At 37.4% G+C, this 27,001-nt stretch overlaps 2 pseudogenes; one reads left to right on the top strand and one right to left on the bottom strand.

The window, feature by feature from the left end:
• Positions 1–27,001, top strand: part of LOC133978509 (uncharacterized) — a 455,381-nt pseudogene that overhangs the window by 217,432 nt on the left and 210,948 nt on the right.
• Positions 1–27,001, bottom strand: part of LOC133978510 (zinc finger protein 208-like) — a 355,630-nt pseudogene that overhangs the window by 327,462 nt on the left and 1,167 nt on the right.

Here is a 27,001-nt window from a genome sequence, read left to right as displayed (position 1 = left end):
ATAGATCTGCTCCCAATTATGCCAGCGTTTTCAGCCAACTGTCTTAAGTACATTTAAGAAGGTGGCTGTGACATTATAGAACATAAATATGAGATTAGCTCAAAATAAATGCAAATAATTTATTTTACTGAAAACTTGTAAAACAAATGTTAAATGATAAGGAAATGAATTTATTTCAAGATAAATCATGGTCACACCACAGTTTTAAGGACAGTGCCACAAAAATCACCTCATTTAAAATGTTGATATGAATGTTTGTGGACACACAAACTTAACGACAGATAACATAATACATATACCCGTTGTTTAATGTAATAAGCCAATAACATAATAAGTTATTAATGTTATAACTGAAGCCAATAATGTAATAATATATTGATATCACAGTATTTAGGTTTCATTTACTGGATATAACTGTGAAAATGCATGCACACTCTTTCTGTCTGTCTGTGAGAGACAGTCAGACAGACAGAGACAGCGAGAGAGAGACAGACAGTGAGAGTATGCATTTTCATAGTTATATCCAATAAATGAAACTTCAACAAGATGATATTAGTATATTATTATGTTATCGGCACCAGTTATTACATTTGCAGAGAGAGACAGAGAGAGACAGTGAGGCCAGTAATGTAATAACTTATTACATTACTGGCCATAAGTTATTACATTATTGGTTCAGGACTTTTATTGTATTATTAGCTCATTACATTAAAAAAAACAGGCAAATTTACTACGTTTTCTCTTTCGTTATTATGTTATTGGCTTCTACAGACGGCCTGATACTGACGCAAATCCAGATATTGAGCTAGAAAATGTTGATGAACTGGAAAGAAAGACTGCATGACTTTATGATTACCCAGTTAACTAACAAAATGAAACAGACAATACATACCAATTATAATCTAATAAAAAGCTTAAAAACCTGTGATGAAGAAATGGACACTTGTAAGAAGAAAGAAGAGATGTATTTTAAGAAAAGCTTGGAATATAAACTTATCATGCATTAAAGCTGAAAAAAGGCTTTGAGACACATTGTTATTTTAGTATAAATAAAAATAAACCAATACTCACTGGAACAAAGCCAATATACTGTAACTTTAGTAATAGTTTTAGAGATAATGGAGTAAAAGTCCTTTAATTTACTGAGGAAAGCTTAACTAAATAACTGTGTAAAATCCTCAAACACATGAAAGAGAAGGATACAAAGAAAACTGAGCTCCTCCCCAGGTAAAGCTCAAACAGATGTACTATAAGAATGAGATTCACCAACAGCCATTCAGTGTGTTTGTTGCATGAACAGCTCTCTGTTTGCTTGAATCACATTTTTGATGCACAGTCCACTGAACTCTGCTTGACTCATTGTTCTTTCTTTATTAATTGAAAATACATGTTGTGGAGAACCGTAAGTTTCAACTGGTCTAGTTAAAGGTTTTTTCTCCTGGCACTAACACATGCTAACTACAATGGAGGCGGTGCTCAATAATGAGTTACTTGTAGACTTTTCCGACCCCCCACAGAAATCGTGACTTCAGGCTACAAAAGCTACTCGCCATCTCCGCTTCTGTTTAAATATATTTACTTAAAGCAGTCTTATTATCGTCGGTTTACTGCAGGATAATGAATAATGAAAGAATAGTAAATCGGGAGGGAGATGGTTTTTATGGGGGATTTCGTTGAACTTTGTTTGGTATCACTAGTTTCACTACAGAGCGAAGCTTGTACGAAATAGAAGGAAACACTGAAACCTTTTAGTAGTTTTTACGGCTGAGAAACTGACCTGTTTATCGGTGGTAGCAGAGGGTGAGTCCGGGTTCTGGTTCTCCTCCATGCTGCTCTTGTAGTTTTGCTCTGTGAAAAACTCACAAAGCGACCGCTTGTTCCTTTGTAACTGCCCGATTTGCTGAACGGACCGTTCGCGCATGCGCCAACAGCCGCCATCTTGTATGGTAACTCAACTTGGACAAACTTCCTTCCGTCTCTGCCCGATTTCCGTACGGCCCGTTCTCGCGCTTTTGAACATACCTCATTACATATATTAAAACCTCCATTTTAATAGCTTTGTTGTGAATCGTTTGTGTATATACACACAGTACCACCATCATAGAAAAACAAAATAAAGGAAATATGTACACAAAATGTAACATTAATTATTAAATATTATTATTTAAAGTCCCTGCTATTGCTCTAGTGCAAAGGTCCTTTTTTTCCTTTTTGTTTTTAATTGTATTGTTGTATATAGCCTATTATATGTACTAACTGCAGTTTAAAGTCCTTTTTTTTTTTTTTTTTTTAAATCAAAATTTAAGATCATATTTAAACTTTACTCCAATTATTCAGAAAACTCAAAAGAAATTGAATCAGTGGTTACAGAGGGATTTTTTCCTTGAAGGGTAAAGTTAACTAAAGCAGAGGGAATTTCTCGACTAACTTATGCTGCCATTTCATTACACCTAGATAGTAAGATTAGTAAAGCTATTGATCAGATGCTTTTGAACTTTATATGGAGAAATCGTACACATTATATAAGAAAAAGTGTGATTATGAATAATTATGAGTCTGGAGGGCTTAACTTTTTGGATTTCACCACCCTGAATAATACTTTTAAAATTAATTGGGCTAAAAATGTTCTTAAAAATCCTTTTTCAATTTGGAACTTTATTCCCCATTACATTTTCTCTCGCTTTGGAGGCCTCCACTTTATTTTAAGTTGTAATTGTAATGTAGACAAACTCCCTGCCAAACTGTCTGTATTCCATAAACAGGTCCTTCTAGCCTGGACACTTGTATATAAGCATGACTTTTCACCACACCGATATATTATTTGGAATAACAGAGATATTTGATCTAAAAACAAGTCTCTTTTTAAAAAAAACTTTGTTCCAGAATCAGATTTGGATGGTGAGTCAATTGTTTAATGAGGAGGGATCATTGCTCTCTTATAGAGATTTTTTATGCAGATTCAACCTTCAAGTGACTCCTAAGGAATTCTCTGTCATTATTAAAGCCATTCCAACAGGCACCCTAATGCTTTTTAGGAACAGACAGATGCCTTCAGCTAATCATGTATCTCTCCCCAACTCAGTTGACTCCCCAGAAGGAAAAATATGTTTCTCATCACATTCCCAAAAATAAATAAATAAAAAGATAGGTGCCTTATTCCAAAGAAATATCATCACTACCCCGTTTGTCACTGCATATTGGAACCGCTTAGTTAATAATATTGATTGGAAAAAGTTTGGATGCTCCCCAACACATTTTTAATTGTAAACAAGGTTAGGGAGGTGTGTTTTAAAATTATCCACAAATACTACCCTGCCAACCATTATATGCAGAAATTCTTTTTGCAATTTACACCCCGAAACCGTTTTTCATCTGTTTTGGCACTGTCCCTTTACAACGAAATTATGGGCAGACCTCAGCAGGTTTATTATTGATCATCTCTTCAAAGATTTCCTTCTACTCTGGGAAAATGTTGTGTTTGGCTTCCATGATTATCCTAAGCAGGAAGAAAAATGTATTTCTTAATAAATTAGATTTTATTTCTGGCAAAGTTTTATATCCATAAGAATAAATTTAATAAGAAAGAACCTTGTTTTGTTGTTTTTCAGAAAGAAATTGAGCATTATTTTAAGTTTCTTGATAATTTGACTAATCAAAAGGCTACTAAAACGCTAAATGGCCCTGTCTCATGTTTTCTGATGTCTTTCTTGTATACTGCATGTATGCTCTTTTTGCAATAAATTAAGAGAGAAAAAAAACACTTAAGGATGAGAAATAAAACTATAGATGTGAGCATGTTAAAAAAAGGGTAGTTGTTGCACGCTTTTCTTCTTCTTCTTTGTCTTCTTCTTCCTCTGGTTTTCGTTGTGCTTTGTACAATGACAATAAAGACTTTCTATTTATCGGTTGGCAAACTAGTTTAAAGGCGCATTACCGCCACCTACTGGACTAAACTGTGGAACAGCAGATTATCAGACAAAAACCCACCTGACTTCTCAAATTCTCTCTAATAGCCCCGTTTCTCTTTTTGCAATAAAAAAAAGAAAGAAAAAAAATGGCCCTCTTTAACTCAAACAAATTAAAAGGTAAGTGTTTGGTCTTCTGTTGAATGATGCAGGCTTACCTTTATTATATTATAACTTGATTTATTAACCACAGTAAGGAGGATGCAATGTAACATAAATGGCTGCTTTATCTAGCACACTGTGACAACACTGACAACCTGGTGTTAGAAATCAACTGGTTTTCCTGTCAACTGGTCACTTTTGTTTGTAAGTGTTGGGCCTGTAATGGCAAATGCAGATGTTCCACTCACTGAGAGAAAATATAGCTGTCCTTGTGAATGCCTAAATATTCTTCTATATTCATCATCAAACTGTCACTGATGGTTTATGCATTGCTTCTTGTACACATTTCAAAACATGAGTAATTTTTTCCCCTTTTTCAGATGGCTCTGCCTACAGTGATGACTGCATACTTGTTCCTGTCCTTTCAAAGATGTCATCAATCACGATATTAAATAGAAAATACGCTGATGGCGCTACCTTGAAATGGTATCCCATTTATAATGTCAAAGCTTCTTGAGATTTCAAATGTTGTATTCCAAAGGAAATCTTTCATCCAGTTACACATCCTTACACTTATGCCTAGCTAATTCATTTTTATCAAAAGATCATCTCCATATGGAATCATAAGCTTTTTACTTACTTTGATTTAAACATGCTGTGGATTTTTTTCTAAAGCCATTCTCGTAGTCATTCATCAAACTTATTTTCTCTAAAGAAATATGACAATCTGTAGTATGCCAGTATCAAACCAAATTAGCTAACTTAGCATATTGGAAATCCCCAAAACGATCCCATATGAATATTTTTATATTTGTAAGTGTAACTTGTCATCTGGTGCCTAAATAAAACACACAGCCCAGGTTTATGTCTTTATTCAACCTTTGTTATAATTATGCATATTAAAATAGTTTGAATACAATTAAAACACAAACTGCAGTTTGCATAAGATGTACATTCAAACTGGCAGTTCACAAGTTCCTCTTGTATTTTACTTGCATATATTTACCTACATTACTGATGGGAAAGTCGTGAAGATTTACAAATAACAAGTGACCATCTGCTGGTCTTTGCAGTCATTCAGAGCTGTATTACAACCAACAAGGACATTAAAACATGCAACCTAATTAGATGCACAACACAAGATACAATAAACTTAAAAAATACCAAATGAAACAAGACTGAAAAAAAGTCAATGAGACAATGTTGAACATAAACAGCACTCTCTACAAACAAAGCCTTCCTCTAGACAAGTAAGAAGTAAAACAGAATCAATCAATCAATATTTATTTATATTGTATCAAATCAAAACTCATTTCAAGGCACTGTAAATATAGAGGTCTAGACCGTCGTGCTCTTTAAATTCAACTAAAAGTGACCAAACATTCCTACATGAGCAAGCACGTAGTGCTAAAACAGAGGTTTGCTGAAAAACTGGTTAACTAATACAACACCAAATGCATGCATCATTCTGGTGCACTCAGAGCCAAATTAATAGGTTATATCCAAAAATGTGTGTGCTTTTGTAATTTAACCACTGGTTGAACTATTGGTTTGAATAGTAATGCCAAACCCACAAAGCACAGGAAAGTTATGTTGTGGTTCAGGGTCAGAGTTATTGTACAGATGGAAATCAAAAAGATCTCTGTAATACTTTACATTTTAGACTGAACCAAGTAAGGCAGCATAAAGCTGCTGCGGTTTAAACAGCACGCAGGTGTTTGAGGTGGAGCTGCATAGTTGAGTGGAGGAGTGTGGGGAAGTTTATTTGTGCTGTTGAACGTAACAGCTGTGAAGCAATCAGAAAATTATGCTTTATTGATTTGATTAACTGGCTTTCATAGTGTCAGCGCTCCCTCACTTCATTCACTCGCTTCCCTCGCTCGAACACAGCTAACACATCTAGTCACAGCTGTACGGCTTCTCTCCAGTGTGAATGCGTTGGTGGCTTTTTAGACTACTATCGTGAGTGAAAGTTTTCCCACATTGCTCACAGCTGTACGGCTTCTCTCCAGTGTGAATGCGTTGGTGGATTTTTAGACTACTGCCTTCACTGAAAGTTTTCCCACATTGCTCACAGCTGTACGGCTTCTCTCCAGTGTGAATGCGTTGGTGGATTTTTAGACTACTGCCTTCACTGAAAGTTTTCCCACATGGCTCACAACTGTACGGCTTCTCTCCTGTGTGAATGCGTTGGTGTCTTTTTAGACTACTGGCTTGAGTAAAAGGTTTCCGACATTGCTCACAGCTGTACGGCTTCTCTCCTGTGTGAATGCGTTGGTGGCTTTTTAGACTACTGGCTTGAGTAAAAGTTTTCCGACATTGCTCACAGCTGTACGGCTTCTCTCCAGTGTGAATGCGTTGGTGGCTTTTTAGATGACTGTCTCGAGTGAAAGTTTTCCCACATTGCTCACAGCTGTACGGCTTCTGTCCAGTGTGAATGCGTTGGTGGATTTTTAGACTACTGTTGTGAGCAAAAGTTTTCCCACATTGCTCACAGTTGTACGGCTTCTCTCCAGTGTGAATGCGTTGGTGGATTTTTAGACTACCGCCTTCACTGAAAGTTTTCCCACATTGCTCACAGCTGTACGGCTTCTCTCCAGTGTGAATGCGTTGGTGGATTTTTAGACTACTGCCTTCACTGAAAGTTTTCCCACATTGCTCACAGCTGTACGGCTTCTCTCCAGTGTGAATGCGTTGGTGGCTTTTTAGACTACTGCCTTCACTGAAAGTTTTCCCACATTGCTCACAGCTGTACGGCTTCTCTCCAGTGTGAATGCGTTGGTGGATTTTTAGACTATCATGTCGAGGAAACATTTTCCCACATTGCTCACAGCTGTACGGCTTCTCTCCAGTGTGAATGCGTTGGTGCTTTTTTAGACTACTGTCGTGAGTGAAAGTTTTCCCACATTGCTCACAGCTGTACGGCTTCTCTCCAGTGTGAATGCGTTGGTGGATTTTTAGACTATCATCTCGAGGAAACATTTTCCCACATTGCTCACAGCTGTACGGCTTCTCTCCAGTGTGAATGCGTTGGTGGATTTTTAGATTACTGTCTCGAGTGAAAATTTCCCCACATTGCTCACAGCTGTACGGCTTCTCTCCAGTGTGAATGCGTTGGTGGATTTTTAGATTACTGTCTCGAGTGAAAATTTTCCCACATTGCTCACAGCTGTATGGCTTCTCTCCAGTGTGAATGCGTTGGTGTGTTTTTAGATGACTGCCACAAGTGAAAGTTTTCCCACATTGATCGCAGCTGTACGGCTTCTCTCCAGTGTGAATGCGTTGGTGCTTTTTTAGACTACTGTCGTGAGTGAAAGTTTTCCCACATTGCTCACAGCTGTACGGCTTCTCTCCAGTGTGAATGCGTTGGTGGATTTTTAGATTACTGTCTCGAGTGAAAATTTCCCCACATTGCTCACAGCTGTACGGCTTCTCTCCAGTGTGAATGCGTTGGTGGATTTTTAGATTACTGTCTCGAGTGAAAATTTCCCCACATTGCTCACAGCTGTACGGCTTCTCTCCAGTGTGAATGCGTTGGTGGCTTTTTAGATGACTGTAAATACTAAAAGTTTTCCCACATTGCTCACAGCTGTACGGCTTCTCTCCAGTGTGAATGTGTGAGTGCTTACAGAAGTGCGTTTTGAGTATCTTTCTTCTTCTTTTTTGATTCTATGAGAACAGACAAACATACAGAGAAAGAAAGAAAGATATATTAAGTTAGGTGACACAAAAGAGGAAATCATCTAAGACCATAGAGTTACAGTATGGGAAATGTCAAAACTGCTCCTGAGCCCCATTTTTCACAGCCTGGCCCTAGACTGTGGCAGAAAAGTGGAGTAACATGGGTATTCAATATAGTGCAAAAAAAATCTTGTTCAAACTAAAATAGTCAAAACAAACACAAAAAATGAAAAAGTAGGGGTAGTCTTTAAAATCAGTCATGTAAGGAGTGGTTGGGTGGGTTAGGGTTAGGGTTAGAAATGTGTGGTGTGTGGCGTTTGATGGTGAAACAAAGTAAAAGAACCAAGAAAACAACGTAGGAGCATGTTGGGGAGAGGACAGAAGCTGGACCAGCAGCTTCATAAATGGGGCTCAGAAGGCCAAGGTGTGTCACATCCTACTGATCAGTGTGCCTGCTAATCAGGAACCTGCCGCTACAGACAAAACCCAGCAGTAGCTAGAGGAGCAAAGTAGAGGGGTCATTGCAAGGATCCAGGGTTTCCTAAACTTGACCCTGACCAGACTAATTCAGGACATCTAGGGCCCCATCTTGCGGTCGGCGCATAGCGGATGTGGCGCATGTCTTTGTTAGTTTCCCCCGGCACATTGTCATTTTCTCGCCCCTTGTCGAAGTAGCAAATGCACTTGCACCAGTCTGTGCACCTATGGGCGTGTTGGTCTCAAAATGAGGTGTGGTCAGGCGCATTGGTGGCGCGTTGCTATTTTGAGGCAGAGGAAAGCGATTGTGCTACTGACCAAAAAAAACAGGTCTAAAGTCACTGCCGCATATTTCATTGAAGGGGCGCATCATCAAGAGTCCAATATGTTCCTATATAGGCAGGTGCGCAGTGCGTAGACACTGTGCTTGTTACACACACGGACACGCAGCAGCACACAAACATGCAAAACATTACAAATAAAAAGACCATAATGTGAATTCATATTATGATGTACATCAACATATTAAAAATACATGTCATATTAGTTAGTCATAATATTTATCAGATTTAATTGATTGTAAAAAGTAACAAATTAAATGAGATTGAGCCTTCCAGTTTTTTTTTTTGGTGGTGGTGGGGGGGGGGGGGGGGGGGGGGGGGGGGGGGTCAGCACCTTGGAGAGTGCTGCTGCGGACAGTCCTAACAACCGTATGAAAGTCTGTAGTCTCTGAGATGCTGCACAGAGCGCAGTGCCATCATGCACAGCCATTTACAAGACAATCAAAAAACTGTAGGGAGATTGATATGGACTGCTGATAAGACAAAACCAGACATCTGAAGATGAGTAAGGTCCTAATCAGAGATGTGCCACTATGATTATCATTGGTTAAAAATATCATTGGTTAATAAATGATACTGTCAAGTGGCACACCTAAAATAGGAAAGTCACATTTAGTGGTTAGTTTGTTTGTGTGTTTGGTGGGGTAACAGTTTATAACCCAGGTTTCACTTTGTTGCAAACAAAGCTAGAAAATGTTTACTTTTAGTTTGAAGAATTTTCCATCCTCCCACTCATGTGCAGTACACTGAAAGTAAAATTCCTGTACAAAAAAATCATAAGTAATAAAAGTTCATGTAGAAAGTGCAGTGTTAACAAAATGTTTTTGCTTCCTTTCACTGCTACATTATTATAAGTGACATCATTAGATTATTAATAATACATTGAGCAGTATGTCAATGAAAAAAATGTTACTGTTAAGATCTCACGTTCATGTATTAGTGAACATAGTTCAGTCAAAAACTAAACAGCATTACTGGACAACCAATCATTTTTTATTTTAAATTTAACATGGTGAGTTTCACTAGACATAAATAGTTGGTTTTGAACCAGTTTTATACTGTAGAAATATGAAAATGTAATTTTATGAGGGATTTAGAAACAGAACTATGTAAAGATAAACTAGGTAAAGCAGAAATTAAGAAGACGGATGTATTGAGTTGACATGACGGTTATGTGTTGTTAAATAAATCATCAGAGAGGAATTATTTAATTATTTAACTATTTATGTCTAGTGAAACTCAACATGTTAAATAAAAAATGATTGGTTGTCCAGTAATGCTGTTTTTGTGTTTGACAGAACTATGTTCACTAATAAATGAAAGTGAGATCTTTCCAGTAAAATCTTGTCATTAAGAAACTGCTCAATGTATTATTAATAATCTAATGATGTCACTTATAAAAATATATCAGTTAAAAGAAGCAAAAAACAATACTTTTACTTAATACTTTGACTACATTTGGTTAACATTTCACTTTCCTACATGTACTTTTACTAGGTATAATTTTTTTGAACAGGAATTTTACTTTACTGGATCATTACATTAAAAAACAGACAAATTTACTACGTCATCTACCGTTATTATGATATTGGCTTCTACAGACCTGTGGAAAATCCTATACGTCTTTGACCCATATTTTAACTAAAGTAAGGCTGACAATAGGAGCCATACTGTTAATCTTAATGTTGGTCACGTGTGCTAGCCACAGCTACAGGACAATATCCTGTAATGGCCTGATACTGACGCAAATCCAGATATTGAGCTAGAAAATGTTGATGAACTGGAAAGAAAGACTGCATGACTTTATGATTACCCAGTTAACTATCAAAATGAAACAGACAATACAGACCAATTATAATCTAATAAAAAGCTACAGAGGAAAGCTTGGAAATAACTGTGTAAAATCCTCAAACACATGAAAGAGAAGGATACAAAGAAAACTGAGCTCCTCCCCAGGTAAAGCTCAAACAGATGTACTATAACAATGAGATTCACCAACAGCCATTCCGTGTGTTTGTTGCATGAACAGCTCTCTGTTTGCTTGAATCACATTTTTGATGCACAGTCCACTGAACTCTGCTTGACTCATTGTTCTTTCTTTATTAACTGAAAATACATGTTGTGGAGAACCGTAAGTTTCAACTGGTCTAGTTAAAGGTTTTTTCTCCTGGCACTAACACATGCTAACTACAATGGAGGCGGTGCTCAATAATGAGTTACTTGTAGACTTGTCCATCCCCCCACAGAAATCGTGACTTCAGGCTACAAAAGCTACTCGCCATCTCCGCTTCTGTTTAAATATATTAACTTAAAGCAGTCTTATTATCGTCGGTTTACTGCAGGATAATGAATAATGAAAGAATAGTAAATCGGGAGGGAGATGGTTTTTATGGGGGATTTCGTTAAACTTTGTTTGGTATCACTAGTTTCACTACAGAGCGAAGCTTGTACGAAATAGAAGGAAACACTGAAACCTTTTAGTAGTTTTTACGGCTGAGAAACTGACCTGTTTATCGGTGGTAGCAGAGGGTGAGTCCGGGTTCTGGTTCTCCTCCATGCTGCTCTTGTAGTTTTGCTCTGTGAAAAACTCACAAAGCTACCGCTTGTTCCTTTTGTCACTGCCCGATTTGCTGTACGGACCGTTCGCGCATGCGAACATGCCGCCATCTTGTATGGTAACTCCACTTGGACAAACTTCATTCCGTCTCTGCCCGATTTCCGTACGGCCCGTTCTCGCGCTTTTGAACATACCTCATTACATATATTAAAACCTACATTTTAATAGCTTTGTTGTGAATCTTTTCTATATATACACACAGTACCAACATCATAGAAACACAAAATAAAGGAAATATGTACACAAAATGTAACATTAATTATTAAATATTATTATTTAAAGTCCCTGCTATTGCTCTAGTGCAAAGAAGGTCCTTTTTTTCCTTTTTGTTTTTAATTGTACTGTTGTATATAGCCTATTATATGTACTAACTGCAGTTTAAAGTCCTTTTTTAGTTTTTTTTTTTTTTAATTTTTAAAATCAAAATTTAAGATCATATTTAAACTTTACTCCAATTATTCAGAAAACTCAAAAGAAATTGAATCAGTGGTTACAGAGGGATTTTTTCTTGAAGGGTAAAGTTAATTAAAGCAGAGGGAATTTCTCGACTAACTTATGCTGCCATTTCATTACACCTAGATAGTAAGATTAGTAAAGCTATTGATCAGATGCTTTTGAACTTTATATGGAGAAATCGTACACATTATATAAGAAAAAGTGTGGTTATGAATAATTATGAGTCTGGAGGGCTTAACTTTTTGGATTTCACCACCCTGAATAATACTTTTAAAATTAATTGGGCTAAAAATGTTCTTAAAAATCCTTTTTCAATTTGGAACTTTATTCCCCATTACATTTTCTCTCGCTTTGGAGGCCTCCACTTTATTTTAAGTTGTAATTGTAATGTAGACAAACTCCCTGCCAAACTGTCTGTATTCCATAAACAGGTCCTTCTAGCCTGGACACTTGTATATAAGCATGACTTTTCACCACACCGATATATTATTTGGAATAACAGAGATATTTGATCTAAAAACAAGTCTCTTTTAAAAAAAAACTTTGTTCCAGAATCAGATTTGGATGGTGAGTCAATTGTTTAATGAGGAGGGATCATTGCTCTCTTATAGAGATTTTTTATGCAGATTCAACCTTCAAGTGACTCCTAAGGAATTCTCTGTCATTATTAAAGCCATTCCAACAGGCTCCCTAATGCTTTTTAGGAACAGACAGATGCCTTCAGCTAATCATGTATCTCTCCCCAACTCAGTTGACTCCCCAGAAGGAAAAATATGTTTCTCATCACATTCCCAAAAATAAATAAATAAAAAGATAGGTGCCTTATTCCAAAGAAATATCATCACTACCCCGTTTGTCACTGCATATTGGAACCGCTTAGTTAATAATATTGATTGGAAGAAAGTTTGGATGCTCCCCAACACATTTTTAATTTTAAACAAGGTTAGGGAGGTGTCTTTTAAAATTATCCACTAATACTACCCTGCCAACCATTATATGCAGAAATTTAAAAAAGACATTAACACACACTGTTCTTTTTGCAATTTACACCCCGAAACCGTTTTACATCTGTTTTGGCACTGTCCCTTTACAACGAAAATATGGGCAGAACTCAGCAGGTTTATTATTGATCATCTCTTCAAAGATTTCCTTCTACTCTGGGAAAATGTTGTGTTTGGCTTCCATGATTATCCTCAGCAGGAAGAAAATTGTATTTCTTAATAAATTTGATTTTATTTCTGGCAAAGTTTTATATCCATAAGAATAAATTTAATAAGAAAGAACCTTGTTTTGTTGTTTTTCAGAAGGAAATTGAGCATTATTTTAAGTTTCTTGATAATTTGACTAATCAAAAGGCTACTAAAACGCTAAATGGCCCTGTCTCATGTTTTCTGATGTCTTTCTTGTATACTGCATGTATGCTCTTTTTGCAATAAATTAAGAGAGAAAAAAAACACTTAAGGATGAGAAATAAAACTATAGATGTGAGCATGTTAAAAAAAAGGGTAGTTGTTGCACGCTTTTCTTCTTCTTCTTTGTCTTCTTCTTCCACTGGTTTTCGTTGTGCTTTGTACAATGACAATAAAGACTTTCTATTTAAAGGTTGGCAAACTAGTTTAAAGGCGCATTACCGCCACCTACTGGACTAAACTGTGGAACAGCAGATTATCAGGCAAAAACCCACCTGACTTCTCAAATTCTCTCTAATAGCCCCGTTTCTCTTTTTGCAATAAAAAAAAGAAAGAAAAAAATCGCCCTCTTTAACTCAAACAAATTAAAAGGTAAGTGTTTGGTGCTCTGTTGAATGATGCAGGCTTACCTTTATTATATTATAACTTGATTTATTAACCACAGTAAGGAGGATGCAATGTAACATAAATGGCTGCTTTATCTAGCACACTGTGAAAACACTGACAACCTGGTGTTAGAAATCAACTGGTTTTCCTGTCAACTGGTCACTTTTGTTTGTAAGTGTTGGGCCTGTAATGGCAACTGCAGATGTTCCACTCACAGAGAGAAAATATAGCTGACCTTGTGAATGCCTAAATATACTTCTATATTCATCATCAAACTGTCACCGATGGTTTATGTATTGCTTCTTGTACACATTTCAAAACATGAGTAATGTTTTCCCCTTTTACAGATGGCTCTGCCTACAGTGATGACTGCATACTTGTTCCTGTCCTTTCAAAGATGTCATTAATCATGATATTAAATAGAATCACACTGATGGCACTACCTTGAAATGGTATCCCATTTATAATGTCAAAGCTTCAAATGTTGTATTCCAAAGGAAATCTTTCATCCAGTTACACATCCTTACACTTATGCCTAGCTAATTCATTTTTATCAAAAGATCATCTCCATATGGAATCATAAGCTTTTTACTTACTTTGATTTAAACATGTTGTGGATTTTTTTTCTAAAGCCATTCTCGTAGTCATTCATCAAACTTATTTTCTCTAAAGAAATATGACAATTTGTGGTATGACAGTATCAAATGAAATTGGCTAACTTAGCATATTGGAAATCCCCAAAACGATCCCATATGAATATTTTTATATTTGTAAGTGTAACTTGTCATCTGGTGCCTAAATAAAACAAACAGCCCAGGTTTATGTCTTTACTCAACATTTTTTATAGTTATGCATATTAAAATAGTTTGAATACAATTGAAACACAAACTGCAGTTTGCATATGAAGTACATTCAAACTAGCAGTTCACAAGTTCCTCTTGTATTTTACTTGCATATATTTACCTACATTACTGATGGGAAAGTCGTGAAGATTTACAAATAACAAGTGACCATCTGCTGGTCTTTGCAGTCATTCACAGCCATATTACAACCAACAAGGACATTAAAACATGCAACCTAATTAGATGCACAACACAAGATACAATAAACTTAAAAAATACCAAATGAAACAAGACTGAAATAAAGTCAATGAGACATTGTTGAACATAAACAGCACTCTCTACAAACAAAGACTTCCTCTAGACAAGAAAGAAGTAAAACAGAATCAATCAATCAATATTTATTTATATTGTAGCAAATCACATCAAAACTCATGTCAAGGCACTGTACACAGAGAAGGTATAGACCGTCGTACTCTTTAAATTCAGCTGAAAGTGACCCAACATTCCTACATGAGCAAGCACGTAGTGCTAAAACAGAGGTTTGCTGAAAAATTGGTTAACTAATACAACACAAAAATGCATGCAAGAAGAACAAAATAAGGAGTCCAAGAAAAACTTTGTACATTTTTAAGTCAAATGCATGCATCATTCTGGTGCACTCAGAGCCAAATTAATAGGTTATATCCAAAAATGTGTGCTTTTGTAATTTAACCACTGGTTGAACTATTGGTTTGAATAGTAATGACAAACCCACAAAGCACAGGAAAGAAATGTTGTGGTTCAGGGTCAGAGTTATTGTACAGATGGAAATCAAAAAGATCTCTGTAATACTTTGCATTTTAGACTGAACCAAGTAAGGCAGCATAAAGCTGCTGCTGTGGTTTAAACAGCACGCAGGTGTTTCAGATTCAGAGGTTTGAGGTGGAGCTGCATAGTTGAGTGGAGGTGTGTGGGGAAGTTTATTTCTGCTGTTAAACGTAACAGCGGTGAAGCAATCAGAAAATGATGCTTTACTGATTTGATTAACTGGCTTTCTTACTGTCAGCGCTCCCTCACTTCATTCACTCGCTACCTCGCTCAAACACAGCTAGTCACACCAGTACGGCTTCTCTCCAGTGTGAATGCGTTGGTGGCTTTTTAGATTACTGGCTTGAGCAAAAGTTTTTCCACATTGCTCACACCAGTACGGCTTCTCTCCAGTGTGAATGCGTTGATGATTTTTAAGGTTGCTATTTAGAGCGAAAGTTTTCCCACATTGCTCACAGCTGTACGGCTTCTCTCCAGTGTGAATGCGTTGATGATTTTTAAGGGTGCTATTTTCAGCGAAAGTTTTCCCACATTGCTCACAGCTGTACGGCTTCTCTCCAGTGTGAATGCGTTGGTGTGATTTTAGATGACTGCCATGAGTGAAAGTTTTCCCACATTGCTCACAGCTGTACGGCTTCTCTCCAGTGTGAATGCGTTGGTGGATTTTTAGATGACTACCACAAGCGAAAGTTTTCCCACATTGCTCACAGCTGTACGGCTTCTCTCCAGTGTGAATGCGTTGGTGGCTTTTTAGAAGACTGGCTACAGTAAAAGTTTTCCCACATTGCTCACAGCTGTACGGCTTATCTCCAGTGTGAATGCCTTGGTGGTTTTTTAAACTACTGTCTTGAGTAAAAGTTTTCCCACATTGCTCACAGCTGTACGGCTTCTCTCCAGTGTGAATGCGTTGGTGTTTTTTTAGGGTACTGCCTTCACTAAAAGTTTTCCCACATTGCTCACAGCTGTACGGCTTCTCTCCAGTGTGAATGCGTTGGTGGCTTTTTAGACTACTGTCTTGATTGAAAGTTTTCCCACATTGCTCACAACTGTACGGCTTTTCTCCAGTGTGAATGCGTTGGTGGATTTTTAGATGACTGTCTTGATTGAAAGTTTTCCCACATTGCTCACAGCTGTACGGTTTCTCTCCAGTGTGAATGCGTTGGTGTTTTTTTAGACTACTGTCTTGAGTGAACATTTTCCCACATTGCTCACAGCTGTACGGCTTCTCTCCAGTGTGAATGCGTTGGTGGATTTTTAAATGACTGTCTCGATTGAAAGTTTTCCCACATTGCTCACAGCTGTACGGTTTCTCTCCAGTATGAATGCGTTGGTGGATTTTTAGACCACTGTCTCGAGTGAAAGTTTTCCCACATTGCTCACAGCTGTACGGCTTCTCTCCAGTATGAATGCGTTGGTGGATTTTTAGACTACTGTCTCGAGTGAAAGTTTCCCCACATTGCTCACAGCTGTACAGCTTCTCTCCAGTGTGAATGTGTGAGTGCTGACAGCAGTGTGTTTTGAGTATCTTTCTTCTTCTTTTTTGTTTCTATGAGAACAGACAAACATACAGAGAAAGAAAAAAGATATATTAAGTTAAGTGACACAAAATAGGAAATCATCTAAGACCATAGAGTTACAGTATGGGAAATGTCAAAACTGCTCCTGAACCCCATTTTTCACAGCCTGGCTTTAGACTGACAGAAAAGGGGAATAACATGGGTATTCAATATAGTGCAAAAATAATCTTGTTCAAAATAAAATAGTCAAAACAAACACAAAAATGAAAAAGTAGGGTTAGTCTGCAAAATCAGTCATGTAAGGAGTGGTTGGGTGAATGTGTGGTGTGTGGCGTTTGATGGTGAAACAAAGTAAAAGAACCAAGAAAACAACGTAGGAGCATGTTGGGGAGAGGACAGAGGCAGGATCAGCAGCTTCATAAATGGGGCTCAGAAGGCTAAGGTGTGTCACATCCTACTGATCAGTGTGCCTGCTAATCAGGAACCTGCCTCTGCAGACAAAACACACAATTAAACTTGACCCTGACCAGACTAATTCAGGACATCTAGGGCCCCATCTTGCGGTCGGCACATAGCGGATGTGGCGCATGTGTCTTTGTTAGTTTCCCCCAGCACATTGTCATTTTCTCGCCCGTTGTCTAAATAGCAAATACACTTGCACCAGTCTGTGCGCCTATGGGACGTGCAGCAGCACAAAAACATGCAAAACATTACAAATAAAAGGACCACAATGTGAATTCATATTATGATGTACATCAACATATGAAAAATACATGTCATATTAGTTAGTCATAATATTTATCAGATTTAATTGATGGTAAAAAGTAACAACTTAAATGAGAATGAGCCTTCCACAGTTTTTTTTTTTTTTTTTGGGGGGGGGGGGGGGGGGGTGTCAGCACCTCGGAGAGTGCCGCTGCGGACAGTCCTAACGGAATAATGAAAGTCTGTAGCCTCTGAGATGCTGCACAGAGCGCAGTGCCATTATTGTTATATCTCCATATTCTTCCTTTATATGAATTAAATGTGAGGTTAGCAGCTCATCAGCCAACTTTCTTTTCAGCAAAAGTAACTCATGTTTTATTATTGAAACGCATTGCTGGGTAAATGCGCTGTTATAATAGCAATCCGCCAAAGTGACAGCGCTCCTGGATATTAAAGAGAATGGGAGATGACACTCTGATTGGTTTACCGCGGGTTACGCCCAAAACACGCCTATGATTAATGAGGGTGTAAAAGGGATAGACTTAATGAAGTCCGACCCTTTTAGACCATTTGCATGGCGCAGTGACCATTTTTCCGCCGTTAAAATAGCAAAAGTGGATTTGGACATGCCCCAAAGGCACTTCACGCCATGCGCTTAAAATGGGGCCTCTAGACCTCTTCTTTGTGTGAACCCATTATTAGTTTTTGACAATTTAATAAAATAAAATGAGACCATTTAAAAGACAATCAAAAATGTGTAGAGAGATCGATATGGACTGTTCATCAGACAAAACCAGACATTTGAAGATGAGTAAGGTCCTAATCAGAGATGTGCCACTATGATTATCATTGGTTAAAAATATCACGATAAATGATACTGTCAAGTGGCACACCTAAAAGAGGGCACTCACATTTAGTGGTTAGTTTGTTTGTGTGTTTTGGTGGGGTAACAGTTTATAACCACGGTTTCACTTTGTTGCAAAGTTTTTTTTTGTTGCTAGAAAATGTTTATTTTTAGTTTGAAGAATTTCCCATCCTCCCACTCATGTGCAGTACACTGAAAGTAAAATTCCTGTACAAAAAAATCATAAGTATTAAAAGTTCATGTAGAAAGTGCAGTGTTAACAAAATGTGTTTTGATTCCTTTCACTGCTACATTATTATAAGTGACATCATTAGATTATTAATAATAGATTGAGCAGTATGTTAATGACAAAATGTTACTGGAAAGATCTCACTTTCATGTATTAGTGAACATAGTTCAGTCAAAAACTAAACAGCATTACTGGACAACCAATCATTTTTTATTTTAAATTTAAATTTTTTTTATTTTTTAAAAATGTAACATGGTGAGACATAAATAGTTGGTTTTGAACCAGTTTTATACTATAGAAAAAAGAAAATGTAATTTTGAGGGATTTAGAAAGAGAACTATGTAACGATAAACTAGGTAAAGCAGAAATGAAGAAGACGGATGTATTGTGTTGACATGACGGTTATGTGTTGTTAAATAAATCATCAGAGAGGAATAATTTAATTATTTAACTATTTATGTCTAGTGAAACTCAACATGTTAAATTTTAAAATAAAAAATGATTGGTTGTCCAGTAATGCTGTTTTGTTTTTGACAGAACTATGTTCACTAATACACGAAAGTGAGATCTTTCCAGTAAAATCTTGTCATTAAGACACTGCTCAATCTATTATTAATAATCGAATGATGTCACTTATAATAATATATCAGTTAAAAGAAGCAAAAAGCACCACTTTTACTTAATAATGTGACTACATTTTGTTAACATTTCACTTTTTTACATGTACTTTTACTAGGTATGATTTTTTGTACAGGAATTTTACTTTACTGGGTTATTTTTACATTGCTGTATTGGTACTTTTACTTTCAGTGTACTGCACATGAGTGGGAGGATGGAAAATTCTTCAAACAAAAAGAAAAAACATTTTCACACTTTGTTTGTGACAAAGTGAAACCTTGGTTATGTACCGTAACCCCAGATTCTGAGCATAAGTATAGCCTTCTAAGAGCTGTCCATATTGGGTTTATCTACATATGTACAGTGGTGAAGATTTTATTTCATATCACTGCTCTGCACAGTTCCCCTCTCAGGTCTACATCAAAGGTATACAATAGATATGCTCCCAATTATGCCAGCGTTTTCTTCAGCCAACTGCTAAGTCTTAAGACAGCTTTGTTACTTAAATCAGGCTTCCTGCTTTGCTTGAGTGCAGACGCTTTGCTCTTTGCTCTCCGCTTTGCTTACTTTTTTCCATTGCAATCCTGTATTTTTGCTACAAAATTTATGGAAAGTGGGTCCTGGATACTTTTTTATCACCTGGTGCTTAATTTATGAAAGTATCTGAAGGCTACCACTATTATTTAATCTCTTTTACTTTGTGAGTGTGGCCTATCAGCAGCACAAGCCTGCACTATAGTGACTAGGATTGAGGAGCTCAACTAAGCTAAGCTAATTAGCGGCAAGATGCCTCCTTTTTCCACGGATGACTACTACAAACTTCTCCAGAAGATAGCAGTACTGGAGACGAAAATTCAGCGATTCGAAGTCAACGTGGAGGTAAATGGACAATATGGGAATGAAACCACTCTACTGATGACCCAAATCAGTGGACAGGAGCAGGCTAACAGACAGCTACGAGGCTGGCACCAAGAAGCAGGAGGCTGGTGGTTATGGCAGTAAATCAACCAGTAGTCCTCCCTGGAACTCTCTTGGTGCAAAGCCAAAGCATACAGATAAATCGCTTCCCTCAGATATGGGAAGACGGTTAACAGGCAGGACCCAGCACCCGGAGACTCGTGATGAAACTGGGTGGCCTGCACTGCCATCGCACAGGAGGGTCTCTTCAACCCCTATACCAAGGAGAAAGCAGCCGTGGACTGAGGCAAAAACAAAAAGTAAGAGCAAACCGACCCAAGACACAGGGATTCTACTAGAGAACAGATTTGCTCCACTTTTACGAGACCCTGACTCCCCAAAAGAAAGGTCATCTTCAAGCACCAGAGAAAGGTATGAGGCTAAATCACATGCTAAAAGGCTGCAGAAAGAGCTAACCACTGGGCCTCAAACGCTGAGAGTGGGTGACGGAGCTGTGAATAAGATAAAACACCGTTTCAACAAAAACAGCAAAGTACTCTGTTTTACCAATGACATGGTGTCCGATATCTCAGAGAAAATTCTGGAAATCGCTGCTGAGTATACACACAGGAGCACTTGATGTTGTCAAACAACAATCAGAGGTATTGAAACAGGATTTTAATGATCTGCTGAACAAAGTTCGATGTCTGAATATTGAGGTGTTTATCAGTGGACCTCTACCGACAGTTCGGCGAGGAGACGAGAGATTCCGCAGGCTGATGATGCTCAACAGATGGCTCAAAGATACGTGTGCCGCTCAATCAGTGAATTTTATTGACAATTTCTACATTTTTTGGGAACGCAGACACCTCTTTATGGCAGATGGATTTTGCCTTAACAAGTCAGGAGTACAGCTGTTAAGCTACAACATTTTTTATTTTGTGCGTCAGTCACCAGCAGCCCCTGCAAAGGACAAGAGGTGAGACAATCCAAAACAACACATAAGACAGCTTTCTGGAGAAGAATTGCTACTGCCTGAGATAAGGACTGACCATGAAAGTCAGCACACCCAGAGAGAGGCTTTAACGTCACCATCCTTACCCCAACACAAGGAGTCTCCCCCAGCCCCAACAGCCCATCATGAGGAGTCTCCCCCAGCCCCAACAGCCCAACAAGTGGAGTCTCCCCCAGCCCCACCAGGAGACTCCAAACTTTCACCCACCAGGACCCCATCCAGCCTTTTATTCTCTCCACTCAGTCCGGACTCCCCACTTCTGGGTTTCACCGACAGGATGAATGACCTTGTCACTGTAGGAATCCAAAACACACCACGCCCAAATCCCATTTTTTCTCTCTTCTACATCCCTCCTCGTCCAGCCCCTCGCATTCCACCACGCTGGAAAACACCATCACCCAAAAGTCACCCAGCCCAATCATATCATCTGTGAGTCTGACTGATATGTGCCGGGTCCAGGCTGCAATACTGATACTAATAATGTTCTCCCCCAGGAAAAGTCAGGGCCCTATCGAGTTCAGGTAGCCTTCTCAATCCCTGTGATGACAGGTAACAGAAGAATAGTTAAACTGGTGAGAAATAAAAGGGGTTCAATTAAATCTGCCAATTTATAAGTATATGTCAACCTCGAAATATACCAGTGTCTCCTGCTATCTCCACAAGATTAGCTCTACTCAATATCAGATCACTAGGTCAACAAATCACTGTTAGTTAATGACGTAATTATGACCTATGATCTAGATTTTTTACTTCTTAGTGAAACATGGCTGACTGAATCTAGCTGTTGTGCTATTCTCAATGAGGCAGCACCAAAACTTTTAGTTTTATGAATAAGTGCCGAACTGGTAAGAAAGGCGGGGGAGTTGCTGCCATCTTTAAATCTGTATTTCAATGCAGGGAAATTACATTAGGTGATTTTAGCTCTTTTGAATATCTCTGTTTTTTATTAAAAGGTGATCCAAAAGTTCTTTTTTTAATAATTTATAGACCTCCAAGATACTCAGGAAAATTCATTGATTAGTTATCTGCACTGACTACAACTTTTTTATCATAACAGGGGATTTTAACATCCACGTAGACAATAACATGGACAGTAATGCCAAAGAACTCTCTGCTCTACTTGACACTTTTGGCCTCTTGCAACATGTGAAAGGGCCCACACACACTCAAGGCCACACTCTGGATCTGGTTATCTCTAAAGGTGTTGACATTTCTTCTGTTGATGTTAAGGACTTGGCTCTTTATGATAATTTCTGTGTGGTCTTTGACTTACAGATCATTCCAAATGTTCAGTTAACCTCTGTGTCTGTTAGGAGAAGGTACATAAATGAGAATACCAGTGCAAAGTTTATGGAGGCTATAGCTATGTCACCAACTGTGAGTGCAGAGTCAGTTGATGAACTCCTGGATAATTTTAACTGGAAAATCTCAAATGTCATGGATGCTGTTGCACCTATTAAAACTAAAACTAAGACGACCTTGATCAGAAAGAAAACACCATGGAGGAACACTATGATGGTAAAGGCTTTGAAAACAGAATGCAGAAAAGCAGAGCGTAAGTGGAGAAAAACTAAACTTCAAATTCACCTTGACCTCTACAAACAAAGTCTTTGTAATTTTAACTATGAGTTACTCAAAGCTAGACAGCGACACTTTTCTGAAATTATAAGACCTCACAGGAAAAACAGTTGACCAAAAAACCATAGAGGAAACAGTTCAGCATCTAAAACCATCAACATGCTGTCTTGACACAATGCCATCAGACTTTTTAAAAACTATCGTGAACTCTGTCCAAACAGATTTGCGACAAATAATAAATAGCTCACTTCAATCAGGCACGTTTCCTAAACCCCTAAAAGTAGCTGCCATTAAGCCACTCTTAAAAAAGAGAACGCTGGATGCTTCCATGTTAACCAACTACAGACCTATCTCAAATCTTCCTTTATAGCCAAGATCATTGAGAAAGTGGTTTTTAATCAACTCAGCAATTTCTTGAACTCCAGTGGCCTTTTTGACAAATTTCAATGAGGCTTCCGACCTCACCAGAGTACAGAAACAGCTCTTATTAGAGTGTAAAATGACATAAGGTTAAACACTGACACAGGCAATGTGTCAATTCTGGTCCTGTTGGATCTCAGTGCTGCGTTTGACACTGTGGATCACAGTATACTGTTGAACAGGTTGGAAACTTGGGCAGGACTCAGCGGAACAGTCCTAGAATGGTTCAGGTCCTACTTAGAGGAGCGGAGTTACTTTGTGACCATTGGAAGTTATGAATACGATCGAGTAGCTATGACATGTGGAGTTCCTCAGGGGTCAGTTCTTGGACCCCTTCTGTTCAGTCTATATATGCTGCCTTTGGGTCAAATTCTGCATAACTCTAATGTAGACTAACAGTTATGCAGATGACACGCAGATATACCTAGCACTGTCCCCGGATGACTACAGTCCAATACAGTCATTGTGTCACTGTTTACAGCAAGTAACACATTGGATGAACCAACATTTCCTTCAATTAAATCAGGACAAAACTGAGGTAATTGTTTTTGGCAATAAAGAGAAGAGGATTGCTGTCAGTAAACATCTCGAGTCACTCTCTCTAAAAACTAGTGACCAAGTCCGAAACCTTGGCGTGCTGATAGACTCAGATCTGACCTTCAGCAGTCATATCAATTCAATCACCAAAACAGCCTTCTATCAGCTTAAGAACATATCCAGAGTGATGGGTTTTATGTCTCAAACAGACCAGGAGAAGTTGATTCATGCTTTCATCTCCAGTAGACTCGACTACTGTAACAGTCTTCTGACTGGACTCCCACAAAAAAGTATTAAACAACTGCAGCTCATTCAGAACGCTGCAGCTCGAGTTTTGACCAGAACAAATAGATCAGAGCACATTACTCCAGTTCTAAAGTCTTTATACTGGCTCCCAGTCAGTTATAGAATAGATTTTAAAGTTCTGCTACTGGTCTACAAATCACTGAATGGTTTAGGTCCAGAATACATGAATGACATGTTAGTAGAATATAAACCCAGTAGAGCTCTGAGATCTACTGACTCAGGTCAGATAGTGGAGCCCAGAGTTCAGATTAACATGGTGAAGCAGCTTTTAGCTGTTATGCTGCACACAACTGGAACAAACTACCGGCAGAACTGAAATCAGCCCAAACTGTGAATATTTTTAAATCCAGGTTAAAAACACTTCTCTTCTCCCGTGCTTATGATTGAGCTCTTTCAAAGCACTTTAAATGTTAATCTTTCATTTGCACTCTGTCCTTTTAATGATTTTAAAGCAAATCATTATTTTATGCTGCAATCTTATTTTTAATGCTCTATTATAGTATTTTATTTCTCTCTCTTTCTATGTTTCTGTACTTTGTTTTTATTATTAGTGTGTGTGTGTGTGTGTGTGTGGGGGGGGGGGGGGTATGTATGTGTTTACTATGATTGGGTTTTATTTTTATTTCTCAAATTCCATGTTTTTTTCAATTTTTTCTGTTAAATGTTTGTTTTATGTAAAGCACATTGAGTTGCCACTGTGTATGAAATGCGCTATATAAATAAAACTGCCTTGCCTTAAGTACATTTAAGAAGGTGGCTGTGACATTATAGAACATAAATATGAGATTAGCTCAAAAATAAATGCAAATCCTTTATTTTACTGAAAACGTGTAAAACAAATGTTAAATATGATAAGGAAATGTATTTATTTCAAGATAAATCATGGTCACACCACAGTTTTAAGGCCAGTGCCACAAAAATCACCTCATTTAAAATGTTGATATGAATGTTTGTGGACACAACAGTCTTAATGTTTGAACTACTGCAATAGATATTATTATTTTTATTATCTTAAAATTTACCTTTTAGAAGCCAATAACTTAACAACAGATAACATAATACACTTACCCATTTGTTTATGTAATAAACCGGTAACGTAATAAACGTCCTGAACCAATAACGTAATAAGTTATTAATGTTATAACTGAAGCCTTGGCAAAGGAGCCTTGGCAAAGGAAATACATCCTCATCAAGGGGGAGGTGCTGAAAAATTCAATGGAGATAGGAATCCAGCCACAATCTTTTTGAGAGAGACAGATAAAAATGAAATTATTAATGTTGTTCACAATTTTAAGAACAAAACATCTTTGGACTGGAACGGTTTAGATATGACTCTGATAAAGCTAACAATAGACACTATTGTAGATCCCTTAACTTATATCTGCAATTTGTCATTCAATCTGGGTGACTTTCCCTGTAATATGAAAACTGCCAAAGTGATACCACTATATAAAGCAGGAGAGAAAAACATTTTTACTAACTATAGGCCAGTTTCTCTGCTCTCCCAGTTTTCAAAATTCTGGAGAAACTCTTTGTTGCAAGGTTGGACAACTTCATTGAAAAACATGGGCTGCTTATAGATGATCAGTACGGCTTCAGATCGAACAGATCAACTTCCATGGCCTTAATGAATCTAGTAGAAGAGTTAACAAGCTCAATTGACAATAAGAATTATGCGGTAGGTGTTTTTATCGATTTGAAAAAAAGCGTTCGACACAATTAATCATGATATCGTAATTCAAAAACTGGAGAGGTATGGGATCAGAGGGGTAGGGCTACAGTGGTTAAGAAGTTACATTGAAAACAGAAAACAGTTTGTGCAGTTTTGTGTCTCTTTTAAGTATCACTTGTGGGGTACCACAGGGGTCGATTTTGGGACCAAAACTTTTCATATTGTACATAAATGACATATGCAATGTTTCCAAAATATTTAAATATGTAATGTTTGCTGATGATACAAATATTTTTTGTATAGGTGAGAATATTCAGCAGCTGTTAGAGACTGCCGCAGCAGAATTGGGGAAGCTAAAGTTGTGGTTCAATGCAAATACATTATCATTAAATATAAAAAAAAAACAAATTCATGGTGTTTGGGAATACGAATAAACAACTGAATACTTCGATTGAATTAATGATTGATAGTGTTAAACTGGAAAGAGTAAATGAGAGCACATTTTTAGGAGTAATTATCGACCATGACTTTAGCTGGAAACCACATATCAAATATATTAGGTCTAAATTAATGCGCTCGGTAGGGATTCTCTGCAAAACAAGGCATATATTAAATAATAAATCATTACAAACACTGTATTGTACACTTGTGTTACCATATCTTACTTATTGTGTGGAAGTATGGGAAACACCTACAGAAGCAACCTACAGCCAATATACAATATGCAAAAGAGAGCAATAAGAATAGTGAACAAAGCAGGTTATTATGATCACACCAATGCAATGTTCATAAAATCACAGACACTGAAATTTTGGGTTCAAAACCGCACAAATTCTGTATAAAGCACATCATAAATTACTTCCTGGCCATATACAAAAAAACTTTAGTGATAGAGAAGGGGGATACGATCTAAGAGGGAGATGGAATTTTAAACAACCAATTGTTCACACTACTCTGAAAAGCATGTGTGTATCTGTCTATGGGGTGAAGCTGTGGAACAAGTTAACTGATGAGATCAAAAAAAGTAAAAATCTGGTGCAATTTAAAAATAAGTTAAAAAAATTCATTTTGGAAAGATACAGTCTTGACGGTGGGGAATGATTTTTGGGATTAATGTTAAATATTTATTTTGCTTGATATTTGCTGAGTATGTACATGTAGGTGTATCTATATGTGTGTAAATGGCATGTATGTTTGTTTGTTTATGTATAGGTAATGTATATATGTATATTTAAATGTATGGTTTAAAAGTTAGGGCATCTATAAGCTTGTAGCTTCAGCCCTGACCCTTTCGATCAGCCATGCAGCCCTGTTGTTAGAGGGATGTGTTACTGTTTTCTTTTTTTGTGGTTTTATTTATATATTTTTTGCTGATCGAAATAAAATAAACTCAAACAAACTCAAGCCAATAATGTAATAATATACTAATATCACAGTATTTAAGTTTCATAAGACAGACAGACACAGAGAGTGAGAGATGGAGAGAGAGAGTATGCATTTTTTCAGTTATATCCAATAAATGCAACCGCAACAAAGTGATATTAGTATATTATTATGT

Source organism: Scomber scombrus, chromosome 4, assembly GCF_963691925.1.
Source record: "Scomber scombrus chromosome 4, fScoSco1.1, whole genome shotgun sequence".
NCBI lineage: Eukaryota > Metazoa > Chordata > Actinopteri > Scombriformes > Scombridae > Scomber > Scomber scombrus.
Note: the sequence above shows the minus strand (reverse complement) of the source record. Positions and strands in the feature narration are given on the sequence as shown.